The sequence below is a fragment of the Nannospalax galili genome, unplaced genomic scaffold (genome assembly GCF_000622305.1).
Source record: "Nannospalax galili isolate Female #2095 unplaced genomic scaffold, S.galili_v1.0 scaffold103, whole genome shotgun sequence".
Taxonomy (NCBI): Eukaryota; Metazoa; Chordata; class Mammalia; order Rodentia; family Spalacidae; genus Nannospalax; species Nannospalax galili.
In genome coordinates this window covers 2263796-2291054 of record NW_008352136.1, presented here as the reverse complement: position 1 = coordinate 2291054, position 27259 = coordinate 2263796, and the positions used below count along the sequence as shown (strand labels likewise).

Genomic DNA, 27259 nt, shown 5'->3' with positions numbered 1-27259 from the left:
GGCCTCTGCCTGTCTGATAGGATGGCCTCTGCCTGTCTGATGGGATGGCCTCTGTCAGTCGATGGGGAAGCCTCTGCCTGTCTGATGGGATGGCCTCTGCCTATCTGATGGGATGGCCTCTGCCAGTCTGATGGAGGAGGCCTCTGTCAGTCTGATGGGGGCGGCCTCTGCCTGTCTGATGGGATGGCCTCTGCCTATCTGATGGGGAGGCCTCTGCCAGTCTGATGGAGGAGGCCTCTGTCAGTCTGATGGGGGAGGCCTCTGCCTGTCTGATGGGATGGCCTCTGCCTGTCTGATGGGGAAGCCTCTGCCTGTCTGATGGGATGGCCTCTGCCTGTCTGATAGGATGGCCTCTGCCTGTCTGATGGGATGGCCTCTGCCTGTCTGATGGGATGGCCTCTGTCAGTCTGATGGGGAAGCCTCTGCCTGTCTGATGGGGAGGCCTCTGCCTGTCTGATGGGATGGCCTCTGCCTGTCTGATGGGGGAGGCCTCCGTAGGATGTTTCCTCTTCCTGCTGCTTATAGTTTTCCCCTTTCTATCGTAACCCTTTTTTGTTTCTTTTTTTTAATATTTTATTTTTATTTTATGTGTATGAGTGTATTGCGTGCACGTGTGTGAGCGCACCCATGTCGTGCAATGCCGCAGAGGTCAGAAGAGGGCTTTGGATTCCCCTGGAACTGGAGTTAAGGACAGTTCGTAGCCACCATGTGGGTGCTGGGAATCGAACCCGGGTCCTCTGCAAGAGCAGTCAGTGCTCTTAACCGCTGAGCCATCTCTCCAGCCCCTTTTTTGTTTCTTTAATACTAAACAAAGAGGCAGAGTAGCTTGCTGCCATCTGTCCCAATCCCAAAACCCCATGGAGGCAGCTGGAGACAGGGTTTTAAGAGGACAGACACTTTCATCCAAATCTCAAATAAACGAGGTCCCTTTGGCAGAGGTTCCTGCCACCTCCCAGCACTGGAGCTCAGACAATGGCCATGTTTTCTCAGAGCAGCAGCAAAGGGGCTGTGGCTAAGCCTTGGGAACTCATCCGATTACTTCCTTCCCCACCCAGGATCTTCCCTTTCCTGCAGTCAGGATCAGCCCTCCTCCCACTTTCCCTCCTAGGCCTGGTGCTTCCCCTAGAGCCCTGACAGCCCTGAATTACTGGGACCCAGAATCCAGAATGTTCCATATAAAACATCCAGCTGCCAAGGTCAAGGCAGCAAAGAGGGAGGCATTCATGAATGAACTTGGAGGGCTGATCACTGCGGATGTGTACTAAGAGGCAGCAAAGAGGGAGGCATTCATGAATGAACTTGGAGGGCTGATCACTGCATCACTGCGGATGTGTACTAAATACTACACGGGCTGCTCTGAGCATGAAGGACACTGTGGAAGAACATAGCAAGTCAAAGAAAGAAAGTCTGAAACTCTTCCCAAGTCAATAAAGCCAGGGCAGTAAGGGCCAGGGGTCAGGGGTCTGGGGCCAGGGGTCCAGGAAACCATCTACTTAAGACCTCTTGGGGGAGACAACACCAGATTGATGAGACCTATATGCAGAAAAGGAGCCTCCTGGGAAGGAGCTTTCTAGACCCAAGACACAGGGCCAGTGAGAAAGGGAAGGTGGGACAGGTGGAGAAGATGCGGCACCTGCCAAGCATAAAGAGGAAGGAGTCCCCAACACAGAGCAGGAAGCCCCCAGGCCTTCAGCAGGGCTGTGACTCCTCCACACCCTCCCAATGGGGATCAACTGGAGAGGGCATGTGTACCCCAAGGCCTCCATTCTTCACCATCTGGTCCTGCCAAAGAAACTAACCCAGTTCTGCTCTGGCCTGTTAGCTCCAGAGCTGGCCTCTGTCATGGGGATAGTTCCTGGTTCCCAAGTAGTGCCAGGCCCTTGGTAGGTCCTCAGTTAACTAATGCTGGGGGCTTAGCACAAAGCCGAGTCCCCGGACAAGGTGGGGGTCCCGAGGCTGGCAAGAGACAGGTGAGCAGGTCAGGGAATGCGGCTCCCCTAGGCATCTCCGGTGCCATCCTCCCCAGACCCCAGAGTGTAGCGCCAGCATGGCCTTGACATTTGTAGACTCAGAATGTGAAGATAGGGCAGGATGTGATTCATTCCACACAGGCCTTTATCAGGGAGAGGAAGGAAGCCGGCTCCCAGATCCTCCACCAAATTTAACTCCTTTCCTCTACGCAGCACAGCAGCCAGAATCTACACCCGAGGATGTGTGCACATGGGTTCTCCCAGAGTCTTGCTCAGCTTTCTCCCCACAGACACATCACAGATCACCACAGGCCACCCACAACACACAGAGAACTCCTGGAGGAAGGAGGAGGGTGCTCCCAGGGGACAGGCCGCTGGTATGAGGGCAGCCTGTCCCTCCCAATTCCTGTCCCTCCTCAAAAGACAGAAACAAAGGAGTTAAAGAAAATAGAGACTGCCGGAAAGCCTGCCTTTCACTTCACTTGGAATTTCAGACCCTGTTAACAGACCCAGCTCAGGAGCACACAGGCATCTGTACCCAAGAGAGGTGCCCCTCAGATGTATTGGGTCCTAGTGGGCATAGCTGGTATGCCCACACTGGGGAAGACTTATCCCTACAGGTGAATCTATGTAGGGGAGCTATGTAGGGGAGTTGGGGACAGCCAGATCCTCCTGGCCCGGCCTTTGGTGCTGTGACCAAGACTTCCATCCCAGTCCTTCCAATAGTTCTGGGCTAGACAGTGTGTGGCCAGGCTGAACTGTGTATGGCCAGGCTGGGCTGGGCTGTGCATGGCCAGGCTCAACTGTGCATGGCTGGGCTGTCTGCTCATCTTCAGCCTCCATACCATGTGCTGAGTAGGAGACAAACAGCAGCTCCCACATGCAGGGGGGTGATCCACACCAATGGTGGCAGTTGCGTCCCTGACCCAGCAGCAGGCTTTCTAGCAGGGATGGGTACATAAAGCAGGCTTCCCTGTCCTGGGCTTTTCTTGGGAACCCCAGCCATCTGTGAGGACAACCTTCACCTCCTTGCCTGTTGCATGCACAAGACAGAAGACATTGGCTGCAGCTTTGAGTTCCTCATCTGGGCTGTGCTAAAATGCTCACCCTCTCTAGGCCTCCATCTCCTTGGGGGATAACAGTGCTACCCAGCCTACCTCCAAGGGGGCTGATTAAACACTGAAGCAGGGCGGGGGCGGCTCAGTGGGTAGAGAGCTTGCCTGGTATGCATAAAGCCCTGGGTTCCAACCTCAGCACTGAATAAATTGGGTCGGGGGGGGGTCGGGGCTGTAATCCCAGCACTCAGGAGGTGAAGGCAGGAGGATCAGGATATCAAGGTCTTCCTCGGTTACCTATCAACTTGGACAGAAGTCAGCCTAGGTTACAGGATGACTAGTCTTCAAAACAAACAAAACCCACTGGAGTGTCCTGGGTGTACTGGGAGTGGATGTGGGACTTAAGGCAGGGACCCTGGCAGTCAGGGGGGCACCATCATGCCCCTTCAGAGTCTCAGGGACCCCTTTTCAAAAGGAGTTGAGGTCAGAAGAGGGCTTTGGATTCCCCTGGAACTGGAGTTAAGGACAGTTCGTAGCCACCATGTGGGTGCTGGGAATCGAACCCGGGTCTTCTGCAAGAGCAGTCAGTGCTCTTAACCGCTGAGCCATCTCTCCAGCCCCTTTTTTGTTTCTTTAATACTAAACAAAGAGGCAGAGTAGCTTGCTGCCATCTGTCCCAATCCCAAAACCCCATGGAGGCAGCTGGAGACAGGGTTTTAAGAGGACAGACACTTTCATCCAAATCTCAAATAAACGAGGTCCCTTTGGCAGAGGTTCCTGCCACCTCCCAGCACTGGAGCTCAGACAATGGCCATGTTTTCTCAGAGCAGCAGCAAAGGGGCTGTGGCTAAGCCTTGGGAACTCATCCGATTACTTCCTTCCCCACCCAGGATCTTCCCTTTCCTGCAGTCAGGATCAGCCCTCCTCCCACTTTCCCTCCTAGGCCTGGTGCTTCCCCTAGAGCCCTGACAGCCCTGAATTACTGGGACCCAGAATCCAGAATGTTCCATATAAAACATCCAGCTGCCAAGGTCAAGGCAGCAAAGAGGGAGGCATTCATGAATGAACTTGGAGGGCTGATCACTGCATCACTGCGGATGTGTACTAAATAAGTGTCTACTACACGGGCTGCTCTGAGCATGAAGGACACTGTGGAAGAACATAGCAAGTCAAAGAAAGAAAGTCTGAAACTCTTCCCAAGTCAATAAAGCCAGGGCAGTAAGGGCCAGGGGTCAGGGGTCTGGGGCCAGGGGTCCAGGAAACCATCTACTTAAGACCTCTTGGGGGAGACAACACCAGATTGATGAGACCTATATGCAGAAAAGGAGCCTCCTGGGAAGGAGCTTTCTAGACCCAAGACACAGGGCCAGTGAGAAAGGGAAGGTGGGACAGGTGGAGAAGATGCGGCACCTGCCAAGCATAAAGAGGAAGGAGTCCCCAACACAGAGCAGGAAGCCCCCAGGCCTTCAGCAGGGCTGTGACTCCTCCACACCCTCCCAATGGGGATCAACTGGAGAGGGCATGTGTACCCCAAGGCCTCCATTCTTCACCATCTGGTCCTGCCAAAGAAACTAACCCAGTTCTGCTCTGGCCTGTTAGCTCCAGAGCTGGCCTCTGTCATGGGGATAGTTCCTGGTTCCCAAGTAGTGCCAGGCCCTTGGTAGGTCCTCAGTTAACTAATGCTGGGGGCTTAGCACAAAGCCGAGTCCCCGGACAAGGTGGGGGTCCCGAGGCTGGCAAGAGACAGGTGAGCAGGTCAGGGAATGCGGCTCCCCTAGGCATCTCCGGTGCCATCCTCCCCAGACCCCAGAGTGTAGCGCCAGCATGGCCTTGACATTTGTAGACTCAGAATGTGAAGATAGGGCAGGATGTGATTCATTCCACACAGGCCTTTATCAGGGAGAGGAAGGAAGCCGGCTCCCAGATCCTCCACCAAATTTAACTCCTTTCCTCTACGCAGCACAGCAGCCAGAATCTACACCCGAGGATGTGCGCACATGGGTTCTCCCAGAGTCTTGCTCAGCTTTCTCCCCACAGACACATCACAGATCACCACAGGCCACCCACAACACACAGAGAACTCCTGGAGGAAGGAGGAGGGTGCTCCCAGGGGACAGGCCGCTGGTATGAGGGCAGCCTGTCCCTCCCAATTCCTGTCCCTCCTCAAAAGACAGAAACAAAGGAGTTAAAGAAAATAGAGACTGCCGGAAAGCCTGCCTTTCACTTCACTTGGAATTTCAGACCCTGTTAACAGACCCAGCTCAGGAGCACACAGGCATCTGTACCCAAGAGAGGTGCCCCTCAGATGTATTGGGTCCTAGTGGGCATAGCTGGTATGCCCACACTGGGGAAGACTTATCCCTACAGGTGAATCTATGTAGGGGAGCTATGTAGGGGAGTTGGGGACAGCCAGATCCTCCTGGCCCGGCCTTTGGTGCTGTGACCAAGACTTCCATCCCAGTCCTTCCAATAGTTCTGGGCTAGACAGTGTGTGGCCAGGCTGAACTGTGTATGGCCAGGCTGGGCTGGGCTGTGCATGGCCAGGCTCAACTGTGCATGGCTGGGCTGTCTGCTCATCTTCAGCCTCCATACCATGTGCTGAGTAGGAGACAAACAGCAGCTCCCACATGCAGGGGGGTGATCCACACCAATGGTGGCAGTTGCGTCCCTGACCCAGCAGCAGGCTTTCTAGCAGGGATGGGTACATAAAGCAGGCTTCCCTGTCCTGGGCTTTTCTTGGGAACCCCAGCCATCTGTGAGGACAACCTTCACCTCCTTGCCTGTTGCATGCACAAGACAGAAGACATTGGCTGCAGCTTTGAGTTCCTCATCTGGGCTGTGCTAAAATGCTCACCCTCTCTAGGCCTCCATCTCCTTGGGGGATAACAGTGCTACCCAGCCTACCTCCAAGGGGGCTGATTAAACACTGAAGCAGGGCGGGGGCGGCTCAGTGGGTAGAGAGCTTGCCTGGTATGCATAAAGCCCTGGGTTCCAACCTCAGCACTGAATAAATTGGGTCGGGGGGGGGTCGGGGCTGTAATCCCAGCACTCAGGAGGTGAAGGCAGGAGGATCAGGATATCAAGGTCTTCCTCGGTTACCTATCAACTTGGACAGAAGTCAGCCTAGGTTAGGGGATGGCTAGTCTTCAAAACAAACAAAACCCACTGGAGTGTCCTGGGTGTACTGGGAGTGGATGTGGGACTTAAGGCAGGGACCCTGGCAGTCAGGGGGTCACCATCATGCCCCTTCAGAGTCTCAGGGACCCCTTTTCAAAAGGAGTTGCAGTCAAAACCCACCCCTGCTTAAGCCACACCTCTGGATATTTAAACTTAAATCAGAACCCCCAGGGCTCCACAGCCAGCCCCTTCTGCCCTCCATCTGCTGCAGGCTGCAGGTTCCCTCCCCTGGAAGGACCTCTGCCCACCACACACACCCCTCTGAGGCTCAGCTCTGATGACCAATCTTTGCAGTAGCGAGTTTTGCTTTGTTTTGGGGGCGAGGGTTGAGACAGGGTCTCCCCATAGCCCGACCTGGCCTGGAACTATGTAGACCAAGCTGGCCTCGAACTCACAGAAATCCACTGTCTCTGCCTCCCGGGTGCTGGGATTAAAGGAGTGTACCACCAAATATGGTGGAGGTAGCAGGTTAACAGTGTCCCCCGCAAAACACATGTCCACTTTGGATCTCAGAATGTGACCTCGTGTGTAAAAACGGCACCACTGCAAATGTAGATGGGTCTTATTTGCTTTTGTGTCTGTGCATATGTACATGTGGGCAGTCACACAGCCCACTTGCATGTGTGAAGGTATACATGTGCAAACGTGTGTGGAGGGCGGAAGACAACCTCCATGCTATCTGCCCTGTTTTGGCCTTTTTTGTTGTTTTTTTTTTGTTTTCCACCTTGGTTTTTTTGAGACAGTCTCTCACTGGGATCTGAGCTGACCAGGGAGCCCCAAGGATTGGCCTGTCTCCACCACCTCTCCAGCGCTGGGATTAAAACATGGGCCACTCTGCCTGCCTTTTTTTTACATAGGGGTATCAAAGCCTGCAAGGTACACTTTCTTCTCCCTCCAGCCCTCCCTCACTAGCCCTCTCTCTCCTGGTTTGGACACCAGGGAAGAAGGTATCTCAGTTGCCCACCCCCTGCAGCAGCCAGCAGAGCAAACCCACAGAAGGTGCCAGAGAGTGCTTGACAGAAGCTCAGAGAGGTCAAGTACTTTATCCAAGGGCACACAGCAAGGAGAAGCAGCAAGTGGGATCAGTGCTCAGACCACAGCCTCCACATGAATGACTCATAGCCAGGTTGCAGAAGCCCAGCCTGTGAAGAACTTGGACCCTGCAAAACTCCACTAATCTTCTGACTGCCTGTACTATGCCCCCGACTCCCAGGTTCAGATCCCAGGAAAGTGCCTAATCTTGGCCAGGACACACCCCAGCTCAGTGGCAGTGACCTTGCAGATAAGAGGTTCTTCCTTCCTTCTGAAGTTCTGCTAAAAGTGGGAGATGCCCTAAAAGTAGGTCGTCACCCCAACACCCATGGGCACATGTCAGCTACCAGTGATGGCCACTCAGAACTCCCTCCCAGGGCTCCTCTCTCTCCCCACCCCTCCCCTAACTCCCTTCCTGCCAGAGGAAGGCTCCCATGCCCTGCCCCTCCAACTACCATGCACATCCCACTGACAGCTGGAGAAGGTCCAGGCAGAAGTAGCACCATCCAGAGCCAGCTAGCTAGGCTCTGCCACTTCAGTGAGGCATTCTGATGACACTTTGGACAGAGAATGCCAGGCCTCCTCCTGCTCAAAGCTCACAGTGACAGCCGCAAGAGGGAGAAGAACTTGAATGGGCTGTTTGCTTTCCTACATTTGTGTTTTCAAAGTCCCCTTCTATTTACGGCCACCACAGTCTGTTTTCACAGCGGGGTCATGACACAGACTTGTTCAGTGGGTCACCTGAGAGTCTCAGGTGAATCATGACTCAAAGTCACAGAGGGGGCAAAACTCACAAAGCTGAAGTGTGCATGGCAGAGCTGGGGAGCTCTGTACTCGCGCATCTCCTTCCTCACTCCAGCAGTGATGGACACGTTTGCACAGGGCCCCTAGTCTGACCTAGCTGAGTCTCCTACTACATGGAGGTGGCACTCAGATGCCAGGAGGACCCCCAGGAGGCATCTTTCTTAATAAAGATGTGTGGGAGCAGGAGAGATGGCTTGGTGGTTAAAAGCACTGACTGCTCTTGCAGAGGACCTGGGTTCAGTTCCCAGCACCCACATGGCGGCATATAACTGCCTACACACAACTGTCTATAACTCCACTTTCAGAGAATGTGACACCCTCTTCTGGCCTCTGCAAGCACTGTATGCATGTGGTACACATACATGCAGGCAGGCAAAACCACTAATAAACATAAAAATAAAGTATAAAAAGAAAAATGTTCTTAAAAGGTGAGCAGCACCTGAGGAAGGACACCCAAGGCTGTCCCTAGGCCTCCACATGCATGTGTGTGCACTCCTCCCTCCCACCAGACACAAAGAATGCTTCAAATGAGTCACTTAACAGGAACATGGATGTGTGTGACACTGGCTGCACGTGACTCACACGCATGCATGACCTAGCCCCAGGGACACTGTTGTATAATAGCACGATACTTACAGCAATCAAAACTGCTGCCCCACAGCATGTCTAGCACTGGGTTAGGAAGCCCTCAGAAGACATGTCTGTAAATTCCCACCCCAGCCCCATGAGGCAACACCACCATCATTCCCAATGTACAGAGAAACTAAGGCCCATCACAGAACTTACCCAGAGTCATACAAGCTGTGATCAGGGAAAGCAAGCACCCCAACACCGACTTGTGAGAATATAGGCCTGCTCTGTCCCTCCTGTTGATCACACAGTCATCTATCTGCTAAGCACCAGCCAACACTTCGGCAGTTCCCTACAGCACATGTGCCCCCACACTGTAGATAAGAACAAAGAAACAGAGGGGTGACCTGACCACAGTGAGATGGGGACTCAGGCCTGTCTCATGGAGGACCTGGGTTGCACATGCTCACTGATCTGGGGCACCACGGCATCCAATTGTCCCACCCCTGCTCTGCTGGCTGTCCTAGAAGGCATTTCAAAACCAAGAACCTGACCTGACCCGACCCAGAAGCATTTCCTGCAACATCAGGCCCAGCTGGGAGCAGGTGCCCATGAGCTGAGCTGTGGGCATTCAGCATTAGGGAAGCGAGATGGAGGAGAGTCTCTCACTGAGCCTCGAGCTAGGCTGGCAGCCAGCAAGCCCCAGAGAGCCTCCTGTGTCCACCCCCACAGGTTACAGATGTGTGCACAGCCATGCTCAGCTTTTTATGTGGATTCTGGAGACCTGAACTCAGACTTCCATACATATAAGAAAGTGCTCTTACCCACTGAGCCATCTTCCCGGCCCTGAACATCTTTTTAAATGCTTGAAGTTTTGAGGCCAGGCATGGCACACACCTTTAATCCCAACACTCAGGAGGCAGAGATAGGCAGATCACTGTGAGATCAAGGCCAGCCTGGTCTACATAGCAAGTTCTAGGCCAGCTGGGGTTACATGAAAACCCATCTCAAAAAAAAGAAAAAATTTGAAAAATGAATCAAGGGGAAAGTCTGTGAGTATTCTCAGAGGTGGAGTGCTTGCCTAGCATTGCGAGACCCTGGGTCTAATCCCCGGCAATACATAAACACATAAATAAATATAGAAACGAAGCCAGGTGTGGTAGTGCTCACCTGTAATTCCAGCACATAGGGTTACAGGAGGGTCAGGAGTTCAAGATCATCCTCAGCTATACAATAAATTCAAGGTCAGCCTAAGCTACAGGGGACTATCTTTAAAAAAAAAAAAATGGGGCTGGAGAGATGGCTCAGTGATCAAGAGCACTGGCTGCTGTCAACTTGACAGGATCTAGAATCACCTGGAGATGGGCCTCTGGGTATGCCTGTGGGGCATTATCCTAACTAGGTTAGCTGCTGTGGGAAGACCCATCTTGATTACCGACAGGATTATTCCCTGGCTGGGATACTGGGCTGTATGAAAGGAGAAAGGGCACTGAGCACCAGCAGATTCTCCCCGCTCCCCCTCCGCCCTGCCATCCTGACTGTCTCATGCTCAGCTCCATGCCATGCCCTCCATGATGGACTGCATCCTTGAACTGTGAGTCAGAATGAACTTCCCTCCCTTAAGTTACTTTGGTCAGGGTATTTTATCACAGTCACAGGAAAAGAAACCAAGCCCAGTGCCTGGCACCTCCATGGTGCCCTTGCAGCAGCACTGCAAACTACTTTGCCCAAACACAGGCTCCTGAACTTCAGCCCTCAAGGGAAATCGCACTTCCCAGCAGAGAGGCCCCACCTAGCCCCAAGTCCACTAATAAACCTTAGCAATATATAATATATAATATAAGAGGGCTCTCAAGGCAGCATAACCCAGTGGAGAAGTCAGGGTGGGGAGGAGGAGTTGGTTGGGAGGAGGTGGGGTGGGGCAGAGATGAGGTGAAGAGGCCAGGTGGGCAGAGAAGGTAGGGTAGGACAGAGGTCACCTCCTGGCTGCCCTCCTGGGCACTCCTGCCCTTCTCAAATCCACTCTCTAGAGGTACCAAGAGGGTATTTATAAATCCTAACCCAGATTAGACACGGTGATGTATGATTTTAACCCCAGCACTCAGGAAGCAGGGGCAGGTAGATCTCTATGAGGTTGAGGCCAGCCTGGTCTATACAGAGAGTTGCAGGCCAGCCAGTGCTACATAGTAAGACCCTGTCTCAAAAAAAAACAAAGAAAAATATCCTAAGCCAGACTCTGCCACAAAAAGTCACATCAACCTTGTGGTACCCAGCAGGAACTAGAGACAACACAGCACTCCCTCCAACCTTGTTACTTTGGCTATCCCAGCATTCCCGGCTTGCTTCTGTCCCAGGGCCTTTGCATCTGCTCTGAATACTCTCCTTTGGACTTTTCAGAGGGTTCTTTATGTCCCTCCAACCTTGTTACTTTGGCTATCCCAGCATTCCCGGCTTGCTTCTGTCTCAGGGCCTTTGCATCTTCTCTGAATACTCTCCTTTGGACTTTTCAGAGGGTTCTTTATGCCTTTCAGTCTAAACCCAAACAAAAGTCACTTCCACAAGGAGCCTTCCCTTCCCTGTGCAACCTCAGACACCTCCAGTCAGAGCACCTTCTCTATAACATCTCCCAATCACCTCTGAAGCCCTCTGTGAGCAGGCTATGTGTTTCCACACTAGAGCCACCAACCCCTGTTGCAGCCTCAGGGCTTACAACAGAGCCTGGCACAAGTGGGTACAGAACTAATACTGCTGCATGGGTGAGCAGGTGGGTGAGGGATGGTGGATGAATGAATGGATAGATGGATGGGTGGGTAGATGAGTTGGTAGGAGGAGGGATGGGTGGATGGGCAGATGGATGGTAGTAGGTAGGTAGATGGATGGATGGATGGATGGATGGATGGATATGGGTGGATGGACAATTGGTAGGTAGATGGTAGGTGGATGGATGGATGGACATGAGTAGATGGATGGATGGATGGATGGACGGATGGATGTGGGTGGATGGACAATTGGTAGGTAGATGGTAGGTAGATGGATGGATGGACATGAGTAGATGGATGGATGGATGTGGGTGGATAGTCAGTGGATAGTTGGTAGATGGACAGATGTGGGTAGATGGTGGGTGGGTGGGCGGATGTGGGTGGGTAGATGTGAGTGGACAGATGTGGATGGATAGATGTAAGTGGATGTGGGTGGGTGGAAAGATACAAAGGGCAGATGGAAGAAAGGACAGAAGGATGGAAAGTTGATGCGCATCAGAAGGAAGGGTCAGTGGATGGCCAGATCCTTTAGGTGGCTCTGAACCTTCATCATGAGCTTGGGGCCCTGAACTGAAGTTTCCCATGAACACTGTTTTGTTTTCTTTTTTCTTTTTCCTCTTTTTTTAATATTTTATTTATCATTTATTTTATGTGTATGAGTGTATTGCCTGCATGTAGGTAAGTGCACCCCCATCATGCAGCGCTGGCGGAGGCCAGAAGAGACCTGATGTTTTAAGGCTTGCCACTTGACTTCCCTGTAGTAACGGACTGGAATTGTGAGCTCAAACAAGCCCATTCTCGGCTAAGTAGCTTTTTGTCAGGGTGTTTTATCAAAGCAACAGGAAAGAAACTGGGACAGTGGCCTTGGATTACAAAGCCCTACAGACAGAGGACCAGCTGGGACCCTTTGCCACCTGTGCCATTGCCATCCCTCATGCTGAACACACCCTGGGACCTGAAGACCCCCAGCAGCTGCCTCTCAGAGGCACAAGTAAAGACACTTCTAATAGGGAACACGTGAGGACTCCCATCAACTGGCAGCACCAGGCCATAGCCCAGGCTGGTGGCTCCCAAGAAGCCAAGGCACAACCCCCCCCACACACATTCTACCCCCCCACCCCACCCCCGTTATGCTCCACTCCCCAGAATGCAAGTCCTGGTGGGCCACACCCACCACAACAGCCAGACAATCACCTCCAGATGTGAGAGGAAACCAGGACTCTCTAGGTGGTAGGTACATTTACTCTAGAGGGCTGCAGGGGTACCTCAAGATTTAGCAGCCTTAGCCGGCTGTGGTGGTACACACCTTTAATGCCAGCACTCAGGAGGTAGAGGCAGGCAGATCTCTGAGATTGAGGCCAGCCTGGTCTATATAAGAACTTCGGGGCCAGCCAGTGAAACCCTGTCTCAAAAATAAAAATAAACAAATAAGTAAATAAAAGATTTAGTAGCCATTCTTAGGGCAGCTGTAACAGACAGGCAGGACCTGGGGCACCTAATGGAGGACAACCTGTTATGGTACTAAGATAAGAAAAAGAAGCAGGATCAGCCCCGGGAGGGGACTTGGGGCAGTGGCTCCTGTGTCAGGTTGGAGCCTGGACCAGCAAAGGCAGCAACTGGCACGGCGGCCGCAGTGGCCATTTTGCACCTGCTGAGCATTCATCGCACTGTAAAGATGTGAAGCCTGGTTATGAACACCAAGCACTGGGGGTGGGGAGGTGGCGCGGTGGATGACGTGCTTGCTATGCAACCATGAGGACCTGAGTTCAATCCCCAGCACCCACATAAAAGCCAGCACGATGGGGCACGTCTATAAACTCAGCACTGGGGAGGTGGAGACAGATGGATCCCGGGGGCTCACTGGCCATGGCCAGTCTAGCCACAACAGGGAGTTCCAGGTTCAGAGACCCTGCCTCAAAAAAATAAGGTGAACAGCAACAGAGGAAGACCTAGAGATGACCTCTGGCCTCCACATGCTTACTCTCAGGCATGGCATGCACCTTTGTAAACAACATGGCACACACAAATGCATACCACAGACACATACACAGAGAAATAAAAACAAACGAACAAGCAAAATACCAAGCCACCAGGAGCTGGAGCTGGACACTGGCAGTGACAACAGTGACTGAGATTTATTGGAAGAGTCAGTGGCAGTGGCGGAGAGGCGGGCACTGAGCAGGCAGGCTGAGTCAGCACCTCAGCTGACACAAAGGGGCTGGGGCCAGGGAGGGAGCGGCAGAACTAGGCACCCGGCAGGGCAGGAGACTGCACATCACATGACACAGCAACCCTAGCTGAGGCTGGGCCCCCACCTCGGCCCCATGTCACACGGAGGGAAATGAGGATGGACGGGGTTTCGTCATGTCCCCATCCAAGGTCACAGAAATAAGGGCAGTGTCTCTCTCCCCTGCAGATATCCTGGCCCCCGACTCACTTCTGAGAACCTGGTCCCATTACCTGCCCTGCCCTGTGGCTCCCTACACCCTCTCCTCTCTCTCTGCCCTTTCAGGTCTGCATGGCATGCACAGCCCTCTTCCTAGCAGCAGGGCCAGTCCTCTCTCCGGAAGCTGCTTCCACATCCAGAGGAGGAGGTAGAGGGTTCTCTGGGGCTCATCTTACACGGGCCACCTCCAGTCCGCTGGGACCATCCAGCGGCTGGAACCTGGACACTGGCCAGACCCAAGCAGGGACAGGAAGCATTCGGTGATAGTGATCAGGCTGTCTTATGAAGGAGCCCAGTGTGCCGGCGGGTACTGAGCCACCTGGACCAGTCCTGGCTGTGCAGCCCCCACCCAAGGAGCTAAAGAACACCGCTAGGGCTGTGTGCAGAGGAGGTGACCTGCAGTCCCCTACCCCAGCCTAATGTCTCCATCTGTCAGCTATAGGCAACAGAATTCTGAAAGGGGCCGGACTTCTCAAAACAAGGAAAAGTATGCAGCCGTATAAAATGACAGTAAGAATGGATGGAGCACTGAACGTTGCATGGGCAATAACATTCTGAATCCTTGGGACCACTTTGTTTTACAGAGGAGAAACTGAGGCTCAGAGAAGGGATGAGAATAAAGTCCACACTCCAAGGAGCTGGATGTCTCTCAATCAACATGCGTTAAGTGTGGTAGACCCATTTAGCAATCAGCACAAAAAGTGGGCTGCTCAGCATCTTCAGGATGTGAGACCACAGAATTCTGTCTTCTTTCTGTTGACCTGATTCCAAAGGTTCTCCTATGAAAAGGGATTACTATATTCTTGCGGGGGAGGGGGGGGAAGAACACAAAAATAACTGCTTTGAAAAATGAAAGAAGAGCTGCCCACTCATGCAGTGGAGGGCATGCCACCCCCAGGTGAGAGGCATGACAGTAAGAAAACAAGGTGGAAGGACTCCCAAGGGGTCACACGACCATGCAATAGAGGATGGAAAACCCAAGTGCTCCAGAGAGCTCAGGGGCTTTACCCACCACCACCTACGCTAACAGAACAGCAAGGCAACACTCTACCAGCCTCAACATGCGCCCTGGGACCCTAGGCTGCATGGCTCCAAATCCTGGTGGTGTCAAACACAGCACACAGCTGCTGTGGTCCCCCAACAGTCACCTCCCAGGGGTGACTCAGGCCTCAGGAGGGGACCTGGGCAGTACACCCAAAAGCTTTGGGGATGCCGGGCTGACCCCTGCCAAAGCACGCAGAAGATGGCTCACACTTGCTCCGCTGGGCCAGCCAGCATTCTGGGCATTCCGAAGATTCTTCCTGCTTTTGGCTGCCTCCCTCCAAGCACCCCACCCACCCCCTGATTGAGTAAAGGAAGGAAGGACAGATGGCCTTGGAGGAAAGCAAGGCTCACAGGCACCCTCACTATCTCTCTGGAGTTAAATCTGAGTGAGCACACGTGGCTCACCTCTCCACAGAGCAAGGTGTCACCTGTGGCCAGTAAATCCTTACCAAGTCACGTCCTAAGTGTCCAAGGAAGCAGTTTGGGCTCACTACTGCCAGGAGACAGGACCCAGGCTGGATTCAGTGGATCCCACTGCAGTCCCAAGAAGTAGCTCTCTGCCCCTGTGTCTCCTTCTCCATAGTGGCAGGGGCTCAGCCCTGAGTACACAGCAGGTGCTCAATAAATAACAATATGAAAAGGGTCAACCTTGCTGAGAGGATACAGAGCCCAGGGCTGGGACCAGGGACCTCCCTGGGGAGAGCTGTATTTCTAATGAGGCCCTGAGGGCAGGACTTCGTGGCAGTATACACACTTTCCTGAAGCTCTGAGCCTCAGTTTCCTCCCCCGTGAAGGGGTTAATAATGCCACCTGCCTGAGTCACTCTCTGGTGACAAGACACAGAACACAACACCTCCTAGCAAGGGACCTGGCACACAGCACACCCTGGGCAAACTGTGGCATTTCTGTGCCCTGCCTTTTAAAGGGCTGGTTTCAAGTCTTCCTGGGGGCATAAAGGTTGAGACCCACTTACTCAGTTCCTCAGTTGAGACCCACTTACTTACTCAGTGCTGGGACCCACTTACTCAGTTTCTCTTACTCCAGGGAGGAGAAGGCCACGAGGCAGAGGGCCCAGCACTGGAACTTCTAAATACACTGTTATCCTTTGCCATGGCCTGGGCCCCTCCCAGTGCCACCACAATCCCTGACACAAATAATCAGCTGTGCCCAGGCCTGAAGTAAAAGGGAGATGAACTTGAGCATTTTCCAGAGCCAAAGGGCCCTGGGAGCTCCCCACCTTGTCCCTCCCCAGCCTGCCCAGTGCCCTGGGCAAGTTCAGAAGGCAATGCCTGCCAAGGCCCAGGCTTCATGTCCCAACAGGCCAGGCAGCATAGTTCACAGGGTAACCCTGGAGTACCCAGTGCCACTGGCCTCTCTGCTGGGAAGTCCTTTATGCACCACCTATTCTATGGGCAGACGGGTCATCCCCAGAAAGACCTTAAGCCACCCAAGCAGAACAAAATGAAAAGAAATATCAACAGAGTGGGTGTTAGGAAGCCAGAGCCCTGACCCAGGGCCTTTGAAAGTACAGTGGCTTCTCCACTGGCAAAGTCTGCCCCTTAGCCTGCTGCCCATTGGCAGGATGCTCCAAGCAGGTAGTCCACCTCTGGGAGCCGAGGTCCTCATCTGTGCAATCGGAACAACACAGCTTCTTTCGCCACAGGTTAATGTGGGCGTTGCATCAAGGACAGAACCAGAGCCACTTCCCAGGCTGGCCTCAAACTCACTATGTACCCCAGGCCGGCCTCAAACTCACTATGTGAGTCTAGGCTGTGCAATCCTCCTACCTCTGCCTCTCTGGTGTTGGAATTACAGGTGTGTACCACCACACCCAACTCAATCTGTGTTATTTATTTTATTGCTGCTGTTACTATTTCTGCTGCTACAAATGAGGAAGATTTAAATTTATACCTTGAGATGATTTAAACACCTTTAAAAAAATAAGCTCTAGGTGGAGTCTTATGGGAGAGCCTCCCCATCTGTAAAGCGCTTACTATGCATAAAAAGCCTTGTATAGTTATCTAAGTTATATAAATCCACAAGGACCATGCACAGAAATTCTTGAGAGTTTTCTTTTTCCATTTTAAAAAATATTTTTATTACATTTTTTAAATTTTATTGAGTGTATTCAACTTTCAATCCTTGGCCCTCTCCCTCTCGAGCCGCTAGAATTTAGCTGCATACCACTCAGCTGACCTAAGACTTGTTTTCAAATGTGTATTATCAGAGTAAAAATTTTTTATTTTTTATTTTATTTTTATTTTTATTTTATGTGTATGCATGTATTGCCTGTATGCAGGTAAGTGCATCCATGTCATGCAATGCCCACGGAGGTCAGAAGAGGCTGTCAGATCTCCTGGGACTGGAGTTACAGACAGTTGTTAGCTGCCATGTGGGTGCTAGGATTCGAACCTGGGTCTTCTGCAAGAACAACTGGTGTTCTTAACCGCTGAGCCATCTCTCCAGCCCCTTATTTATTTATGGAGGGACACAGCACATACGTGGAGGTCAGAGGCTGACTTAGAGGTTGGTTCTCTCCTCCCACCATGTGGGTCTGGGGGTGGAACTAAGGCTTGGTGGTAAGCTCCTTTACCTGTTGCGGCATCTCACCTTCCCAGGTTTTTGTCTCTTTTTTTCTTTTCTTTCTGCAAATGAGCTAAAGCTCAGGGAGATTGAGTCACTTGCCTGGTTACAGCCATGGAACCCACGGCTAGGAACTTTCAGTTCTGCCCAGCCTGCTCACTGCCAGGAGGCAGCAGGGGACACCAGGGGAGCAAAGGGAATTCTGAAGTCAGGCTGCAGGGCCCACAGCCCCCAATCCTGGTGGCCCTGGGTGAGGGACTCCCTATCAAGTCTCAGTTTCCTCGTCTATAAAATGGGTGTGTAGGACTCGCTCACACAGAACAGCACACAGACGGACAAGCGAGGGCAGAGAGAATGCTTTCCCTCAGTTCACATGATTTTATCACAAACACCAGCATCACTGTCAACAGCCAGGTCTTGGCAGAGGAGAGCAGCCGCCATCTCCCCAGACTTCCAGAGGCAGAGAAGCCAAGATAGAGGCCACCGCAGGCAAGCAAAATGCAACCCTCCCGCCATCATACTCACATGACAGATGAGGTAACAGAGTGGGTCTGCCCAGGCCACACAGGAACCCACACAAGATCTACCAGACTCTTCCTCCCACTGGCTTCTATTAGACGCTCGTCCCCGACCCCCAGCAGGCTCTCCTCAGAGTCTGCCCCATGGTTATCACAGGTCGCCCAAAACCTGGGCTCCCAGGAGTCTACTGTGCTGCCTCATAGGACAACATGGCGACTTGTCATCACTCTGGATCAGGGCCGTACCAGGGGCCAGGAGGCCAGTGGCTGGTAGATTTTCCCCTCCTGCTTTGAGGCGAGAAAAATCTCAAAACCCATATACGGGCAGCCATGCCCACTGCAGCAGGAGGCCTGTCAGGCAGGTCCGTTCAGAGTAGGGCCCCAACACCACCTCCTCACTTCAGTCCCTGGGGTGCCTGTAGCTCCCTGAAAGGCAAGTAACCTTTCTGGGATTCCCCATACTAAGAGTAGTCATAGCAACAAGAACCATCGGGCCTGGTGGCACAGGTCTAGAATTCCAGATACTTGGGAGGCTGAGACAGAAGGATGGTGAGTTCAAGACCAACCCAGGCAACTCAGTGAGATCCTGTCTCAGAGTAGGGCTGGCAAGAGAGCGTGGCAGGCAAAGGCATCGAGCCAAAGGACCTGGGGCTATAACTCAGTGGTGGAGGGCTTGACCCTCAGCAAAGCTAGCATAGCATTGGCCAAGTCCTTAGCAGGTGTCCTCTGTCAACACAGTGACACTCCTGGGCCTCCAGAGGCCAGCATTATACTGACTGTCATTTTTCAGATGAGGAAATGGAGCCCCAGATGGGTTCACTAGCCTTCTGTAAACCACTCAGCTGGCAAGGGGCAGAACTGGGATTCAAACGCAGGCAGTCTCTCCAAGTTCCCCATCGTGTTCCTATCCCTTCCCAGCCTGATCCTTCAGCCCCATGCCAACCCTCACAGCTATCACATCATCACCTCCTTCAAAAGGAGCACACTGCAGTCATATTCAGTAATGAGCATGTGCCCTGCATCCTTGGCAAACTCTGGCTGCGATGGCCACTCAAAAGTCAGCTGGCTTGGCAGGTATGGTAGTGCACACCCTGATCTTCAGACTACAGAGGCTAACTCAGGAAGATCCTGAGTTCAAGGCCAGCCTGAGCTACACTGTGAGACCCTGTCTCAAAGACTAGACAAATAGTCAAGTGGCTCCAAGAGGCCATGCTGCGGTTTAAAACCAGCCCACCAACTACATATACCAGGATCAAGGACCGAGAAGTCAGATCTAGGACAAGCATCAGTAACACATCTGCAGGCAGGTGCAGAACCTCATATGGCAGGAGGCTCATAGCAGAGCAGCCAGGGCCAGAGAGACATGAGTCCCATTTTCCAGATGAGAAAACTGAGGCTTCAGTGAGCAAAGCTTCCGGTTCTGTCAGGTCCCTTCCTTGGAGTCTACTGCCACATACAAACCATGAGCCAAGGATCTCGCCTCCGAAGCCCCCAAGCTCCCTCAAGGATCCATTCATTCCATCACTCAGAGCATGACCACAGCTGTGTGCACTGATGCCCAACCCATACCTAGGCAGCCTCCTCTAGCCTCCTCCGAGGGAGCACATCTGAGCTCACTGATGGGGCATGATCACATGACCTGTAGTGGCTCATGGGATGACGGCAGAAGCAACACCTTGCCTTAGCAGTTCTACCTGAGTCTCTTAGAACCCCATTTCCCACCAAGCTCCCGCACACCTGCTGCTGCCCCTCAGAAGAGCACACCCAGCTGCTGCTGTTGGCCAGGGGAACTGATCTAGACAAATCAGCCAAGATCGGCCTAGCCACCTGCTGGCACAAGTGCAAAACATCTGCTGTTACAGGTCACTGATTTGGGAGATGCTTATTACACAGCACCATCAGAAAAAGCAAACTAATACAGGAACCAAGTATTTTGAGAAAGACTTGCCCATTCATAAGCAAATGTCTTCCAAGGTGCACTCTGGCAGGTTGGGTTCAAATCCAAAGGCTGCAAAACACCATGAAGCCTGCAAGAATGCTTACCTTCCCAACAGTCGGGTTCCCTGCTACAACCTGTGGCCACAGATTAGACACAGCCACCCTCTAAGAAATACACAGCTTCTCTCCAACAACCTTGGTACTCATGTTGGAGCTCCTTGGCAGGCTAGATCACCACTCTAATTCCTTCCTGTTCCTCCTTCCACCTCCTGGACTCTGTGTTCTGCCTGGATGCAGGGGATGTGGATGCACCAACAAGGATGCTCACTGCAGCGCTGGGTGACAAAGACCAACGGACCAGCCAGCCATAGCACTGTCCATCCGCAGGGGGTCGATTAAATAACTTGCACACTTTCAGCTTTTTAAAAGAGTTAGGTAAATCAATACATTCTCAAATGAGAAGTGTCCAAAAGTGTCTTATAGAATTCTTTATTTTGTTGCTAGTCATTATTAAAACATTATACCCACATATATGGAGTCATTTTTTTGGTCCCCCAACTATTTACTGAGTGCCTTCTCTGGGTCAGTTAGAACCAACACACACAGACACATGCCATTTGCCAAGGTGTACTATGTACCGCTCACAGTGACCCTTGGAGGTAAGTCCCATTACTATACAGATTTACAAAGGAGTGAAAAATAACTTGGCTCAGAGAGGCCAAGTTATCTGCTCAAGGTCACACAGTGGATATACAGCAGAGTCAGGATTTAACTCCATCCCTCTGGCTGCTCAGTGGATCTGAAAGTAACTGATAATCAGCAATGTATAATAGAGGCTCGGGAGGAAATTAAATAGTCTATGTGTGCTTAAAACCTTGGAAGGGTCAAGAAGAACTGTTGGCCCTCTGAGAAGTTCATTGGGCATCTGTGGGTGGTCACTCACTTTTGACTTAGTGACTATCCGGTTGCCTCTTTAAAGAGTTTGGGCCATACGCTGTTTCACAAGGCACACTGCATCACTGTTCTGACGGGAGCTTATTGTGGCTGACTCAGGGATGTAAACAATCAAAGACTGCATTTTGAAAACATAGTTCTATTTTCAATGGAGACACAGCTATAAAACATTTCTAAGGTCACTTAACTGGGCAATTAACAAGGGCAGTGATAACTCCTGCCCAAAGTCAAGTCCCTGTTACTTCCTGACTCGAGTCCCGTGACCTGAACAGCTGACTGGAGGGCTCCTGGGGACAGAGAATCCTCTGAGCCCTTCTCCAGCCCAGGGACTCTCCTGTGTAAGATGCTCCATGAAATATTCATCTTGTGGGAGAAAAATTATCCATGTCCATGTGTCTCCACTCAAACAGTATCTAGATCCCTCTCCAGTGCCAGCAACATCAGGGGGTGGGGAGAAGGGGAGTGGAAGCCCCACATCCATGCAGGGGACACAGAGAGTTGAGGGGTATGTTGCTTTAAACAGCCAGTTCTGAGTTCAGATCCTGATTTCTGTACTTCCCAGCTGTGGGATCATTCAAAGCTTCTGTTTCATGAATGGCTCATGAGGGGGTGGCCAAAGCAAGCACTGCTACAGACTGTCATGAAGAATGGGGGAGAGCAAGGACTCAACCCAGCTCCTACACCAAGCGTGTGTCCAGCTTTACCTACATTCTCAACCCAAACCTGTGACAGAGGAAGAGCCTGAACAAAGTTTGGAGAGGCAGCTGGATGGTCTACACTCACACTCTTACAGTCTGAAGTAGGTGTGCACTCCTAGACAGGGATGAGTGTGTGTGTGTGTGTGTGTGTGTGTCCCCACCCGTGTCCCAAACCTTGTAAGGCAGAGCGGCAGAGCAGCAAAAGAGAAGTTTTGTAGCCAAAGGTCTTTTATTCATTCAACACACCCTACACTCTACCATGAGCAGAAACAACTATTCACGCCTTCCACTCAGCCCTCAAGACGTGGCCCATGTCACCTTTGCACTCACTCTCTCTCTCTCTCTCTCTCTCTCTCTCTCTCTCTCTCACACACACACACACACACACACACACACACACAAACACATACCCTGCCTAGCTAGAACTCATCTGATGACAGCTATCATGACAATAATCTTCCCACTCCCTGAGCACACACAGTCAAACCTGACACTCCCCATGTCCTGACTCACCAACCCCCACAACCACCCTTTGAAGGAGGGGAAGATCCTATCAGCCCATTTTACAGATAAGAAAGAAGTGCCATGGGCCAGTGAAATGGCTCAGTGGGCAAACGCATTTGCTGCCAAGCCTAGTAACTTGAGTTCAATCCAAGGGCCTACACCGTGGAAGGAGAAAACCAACTTCCATACTTTGTCCTCTGACCTCCAAATAAGGGCTATGGCACACGTCCCCCACCCACCCCCAAATAAGCAATCAAATGTAAAAAAGAAAAAAGAGTCAGGAAGGCTGCTCCCAAGTCTCCCTGGCCAGCCCCTCCTTCCTCCCCTGCCTCCTCCCAAAAGCCCCTGGTACTTTTCTGGCTATTGGACCTCATGACTCCAAAATCCAGCAAGTGCAAGCCTGGAGCACTTTTGAGCCTGGCTGTGCTGCAGAGGGACTGGCAGAGACCTGATCCAGCCACCCAGCCTGCATCTGTGAAAGAGGCCCCCTTCATCACAGGGGTGGGGCACTGTCCACCCACCCCTGGGCCTCCCCCAGCTCTCCAGACCTAACAAGCATCCTGGGCTGGAAGCACCGGGGGCTTTGCTCAACTGATGTAAGCATGGCACATGGTATACGTAGGTCACTCCCCAAAGGGAGACGTCTCCAGACTGACTGTCACTCACATGGTGAGGAAGGGGTCTTCCGGATAAGTGGCTTCAACAGAACACTGTCCAGAGTCCCAAGTCAGCTCCCTCCACGCCACTGTTCTGTATCTATGTCCAGTGCACCTGGGTTCCTCTAGCACCTCTTGCTGGTCCTGGCCTCCTTGGCTGACCCTCCCTATGCTGGCCAGGGTGACTAACAGCAGAACACCTGCCCCCTACTCAGGTAGAAAGTCTAAGCCACTAAACAGCCTGGACTAGCCAGCACTCTACACTCCCGCTGCCCCAGGGCCTTTGCACAAACTGTTCATCTTTCCCTGGTAGCCACCTCTGCCCACTCACAAGTCATAGGAAAAAAACTCCATCCCCTTCTGGTCCCAAGTCCTTCCAGACCAAGGATCTGCCCCCTCAGGATATAACTGCCAGCCTTGTCTTTGACCCAGTGTCTTGTGCTGTTTGTTGAATGAACAAATAAACATACAAATGAACAAACGAACACATGAATGAATGCTGAATTGACACAGATGATATTCCCAGGTTCAAGGTCTGGGTTGGTTGGACAGAAGGTGGACAACTGTGCCCTTCATTCTCCAGATAAGGTGAGATTGGGTAAGACCAGGCCTGGGGACGCCCTGGGGAAAGAGGGTCTAGTTTAGAATCTGGGGTGAGGACTGCACCTCCACGATAACTCAGGAAAGCCAGCAGGGCAGGTTGACTGCTCTGCAGCTAGGCTGTCTCACCCCGGGGAGTATTCTGAACCGCTCTTGGCCAGTCTACAGTGACTCCCAAGTACCCAGTGGCTGCTGGTGCACACAGGCAGGGAGCTGCAGGCAGCGCAGGAACATGCCCGGACACTAGGTAGGGAACTGGCACTTCTGTCAACTGTCTAATCCCTCAGCCCCACCAAAACCAGTGCTTGTGTCTGCGGCTCCCTTTGGAGCCCAGCCTCGCCACGGGCTGCCCTGAGTGCGTCTGGAGGGGACCCTCGCTGGACTGTCAGAGGGAAGGTTGGCCAGGTGGAAGCCTTGTCCAAATGTCCTGGTTACTGATTAGCCGACCCCAGCGCTTCTCTGTGAGCCGGCCTGGAGTGGCAAACTCACGCTTTTGGAAGAAAGTCCAAGTTAAATGTCTTTGTAATAGCAGCTAAAGAAGATACTGTAAGGGAAGGGGGCCGGAGGGCGCTGCCTAACCCCGCCCGCCCCAGAGGAGCGCGCTGCGACACCCCACTCCTCCCCATTTTGTCCAGGGGAGAAACGGGAGCTCCAACTGGTTAAGTGTTTCGCAGAAGATTACAAAGAAGCTTCAAAAAAAAATCCTTTTTTTTCTTTGTGCAACAGGCGCCGTCTCCGTCCAAAAGCACAGGGCTGGTCCTGGCAAGAGAAAGTTCAGTGGGGCCGGCGGGGCGCCCCGGGCTCTCAGGGTTGTGGAGAGGGCAGGCTCTGCGTCCAAGGCCCGACCCGGAGCTCTAGGCACGCCGGGCCTCCACCGCGCGGCGCCCGGACACCAGCAATCCCCATCCACGGGGAGCCGCGGACGCGCGTGGGGAGCGGGTCCCGCTCTGGGTCCCCGAGCCTGCCTCCGCCGTCACTCCCCGGCCACAGATTCGGTGGGGGAGGGAGGACGCAGGCCGCTGGCACCCGATCCCCTTCGGGCACCGAGTCCTGGGTCCACAGCCATGGAATCATCCCACCGGCGGATCTGCGGTTCCCACGCGGCGGCCTCCCTTCCCGCAGCCCTGGTCCGCGCGTCCCCGCCTCTTCCTGCGCCAACTTTGCCAACTTTTCTCCCGGCCATCGGGGCAGGAGCCTGGCGTCCCCGCGCGTCCCCACGCGCGCACCCGAGACCCACCGCATCCCCGCGTCCGCAGCACCTACCACAGCCGCTCGACGCGCCGCCACCTGCCCGCAGCACCTGCCGCGGCGCGCGCAGCCTTTCCTGCTGGGGGCGGGGCTCGGGCGGGAAGCGCCCCGTCACCATGGCAACTGCGCCCGGCAGCGCCTGCGCACAAAGGCCCGGGGCGGAGCACAGCCTTCCGACTCCGCCCTCTCGCGGACGCCGGGGTCCTGGGACGCCGCTGTTTGTCTCCGCCCAGGGCGACGTCCGGACCTCGGCCCGAAGCCGGCGCCCCACCCCCGCCCTGACCGCGTCGTGTCCCCGGAGCCTGTCCCGTTCCGTTCCAGCCGCTGCGGCCGGGGCGCTGGGAAGTGGGAGGACCCGGCAACGCTGTGCGGAGCGCGTCCTCTGCTGGACAGACTAGGAACTGCACTGCGCTGTCCGCAGGCGGCCTGCTGGGGGCCAGGCCCCTGGTCCTCGCTGGGCCCTGGTGCCCTCCAGCCCCTGATGTCCCCTGGCCCTTGCTGCCTGTTGCTGGCCCCTCCTGTCCGCTGGCTCCTGATGTCTGCTGCTGGCCTCTGATCCCCGCTAGTCTTTGGTGCCTGCCACTGGTCCCTGCTGCCTGCTGGCGGAGCAGGTGATGGCTTGAGAACTGCCGATGAGTTGAGAGAATTGAAGCTGTCCCCACCAGTGAACATACCCATTCTGCCACCTTCATTAGACATACGTACAACATCTTTCTTTTTTCCCTTTCTTCGCTCCCTCCCTTTCTTTTCTTTCCTTCTTTCCTTCTATCAGGTCCTACTTTGTTGCCCAGGCTTGAGCCCCTAGGTTCAATCAGTTCTGCCTCAGCCCCTTTCCTTCCCCGAGTAGCTGGAACCACCTCACTGGACACCCTACCCAGCCACTATGCTTTCCGAAGCACACATGCTCCTGGGGGAAGTTGCCCAGCATGAGCAATGGGACATGTTTGTGCCTTTATTGTAAACTGACCAGACCTCAAGAAGAGAGGACAGGGGCTGGAGATGGCTCAGCGGTTAAGAGTGCTGGCCATTCTTGCCGATGATCCAGGTTTGAGTCCCAGTAACCACAAGGTGGCTAACAACCATAACTGCAGTTCCAGAGGATCTGCACACTCTTCAGACATTGTACAGTACAGTGCATTTATGCAGGCAATACACTCATATACATAAAATAAAAATAAAATATTTTTTTAAAAAGGACAGACAGACATAAGCACCACAGTGTGGCTCCCAGAAAACTGCCCAACATTCTCCTGACTCATCTTTGCCTCAAATGAGAGAGAGAGAGAGAGAGAGAGAGAGAGAGAGAGAGAGAGCTCATCCTATTCACATTTTGACTTTTTGAAGAAGGGATTGACATCTGAGGCCCCTGGGGACTTACCCACAGTGACAGAACCCCAAGTGGTGGGTAGCAGTTCCATCCTTGGACATCTGGATGCCATGGGCAGTCATTAACTGTACCCCCTCCAGGCAACTGGCAACTGCCACTTCCCCTTGAAGAGCCACTTCCCCTTGAAGATCTTTGAGGCAGAAGACAGAATTGTTGGTTCACAATATGAATTCCCTCAAAGTCTTCCTTAAAGGAGGCCTTTAATATGGACTGTGTGTTATTTTAAAAATTATGCCCACTCCTCTCTCTACAGAACCTTCAGGAAGGGACTTGGATGCTCTCCTGGTTCCCTGTGTCAAGTTCAGGGACATAGTAGTGCTCAGTGAACAGGGCAGAGGCATGAATGACTAAATCTGTGGTACCTCACAACGTGCCACATCTCTTCCAGAAGCTTCTTCCTTCAGGAAGCTTCCATCTTTCCTGTGCAAATCTCTACATACCAGATATGCAACAGGACACTTCTATAAATGTCCATGATTCTCAAGTCCTCAGCCAACAGGGTCCTGTCTGCCTGTCTGCCTGACAGCTCCCCTCAGCCCCAGAATATAAACATGGAAGGTGACAAGACAGTGTTCCTCCTGACAACCCCACAGACCCCTACCCCAGACATGTCTCCCATTGTGACTACCACCATCCCCATTCTGCCTGTCACTCAAGCCACGAAGGGGGAAAAAGTCCCAGGTAATGAAACTACAACTCCCAGTGTCTTGGTCCTCATGAGCCAGGACTTCCTGGGAGTCAGGGGTTGGGCCCGACCTTAGTTGCCTTCCCCTGCATCCCTTGTCCTTTGGCCAGGTGCCTGGCTGCTATCCATACACACCCAGGGATTGTACCCTGAGCCAGGAGTGTCAGGTTCCAAATCACTCCCAGAACCAGCACCCAGGCCCTGGCTCTCCTCTCCTGGTGGACAGAGGACAGTGCTCCCCAGGGACTATGCCAGAATCACCTCTGCCATCTTCTGCCTTCTCCAAGAAGCTGGCAGGGATTAGGCACCAGGTCCCAGACTCTCAGCAGCTCTGTCCAATAGCACTTGCTGGAATAAGGGAGATTCTACAGCATAGGTGGCTAGTGGGACTGAATACATAGTATTATATTGTGTTTCATTTCAATTTAGATAGCCTGTGTGGCTTCATCTGCCTTACCGATCAGCACAGAGCTGCCTGGAAGGGCCAGTTTTCAGGCATTCTTGTCTCCTGTTTTATTGGCAGGAACTAATGGCAATCCTCCTACCTCAGCCTCTCAAGTTCTGGGATTACAGGCATGAGCCACCACCTGGTTTTGTCCAAGCATCTTTGCTGCTGCCCTTGTAACTCACC

General features: G+C 53.0%; 1 protein-coding gene across 2 annotated transcripts in view; it reads right to left on the bottom strand.

Moving 5' to 3' along the window:
- Positions 1–24633, bottom strand: part of Kiaa1671 (KIAA1671 ortholog) — a 178771-nt gene extending 154138 nt beyond the window's left edge. The window contains exon 1 of one of the 2 annotated variants that reach the window (XM_008849014.3): positions 24572–24633. The gene's annotated coding sequence lies outside the window, so the exon portion shown is untranslated. The remainder of the gene's footprint in view (positions 1–24571) is intronic. The other variant, XM_029554022.1, reaches the window with a different exon arrangement.
- Between the last annotated feature and the right edge of the window lie 2626 nt (positions 24634–27259).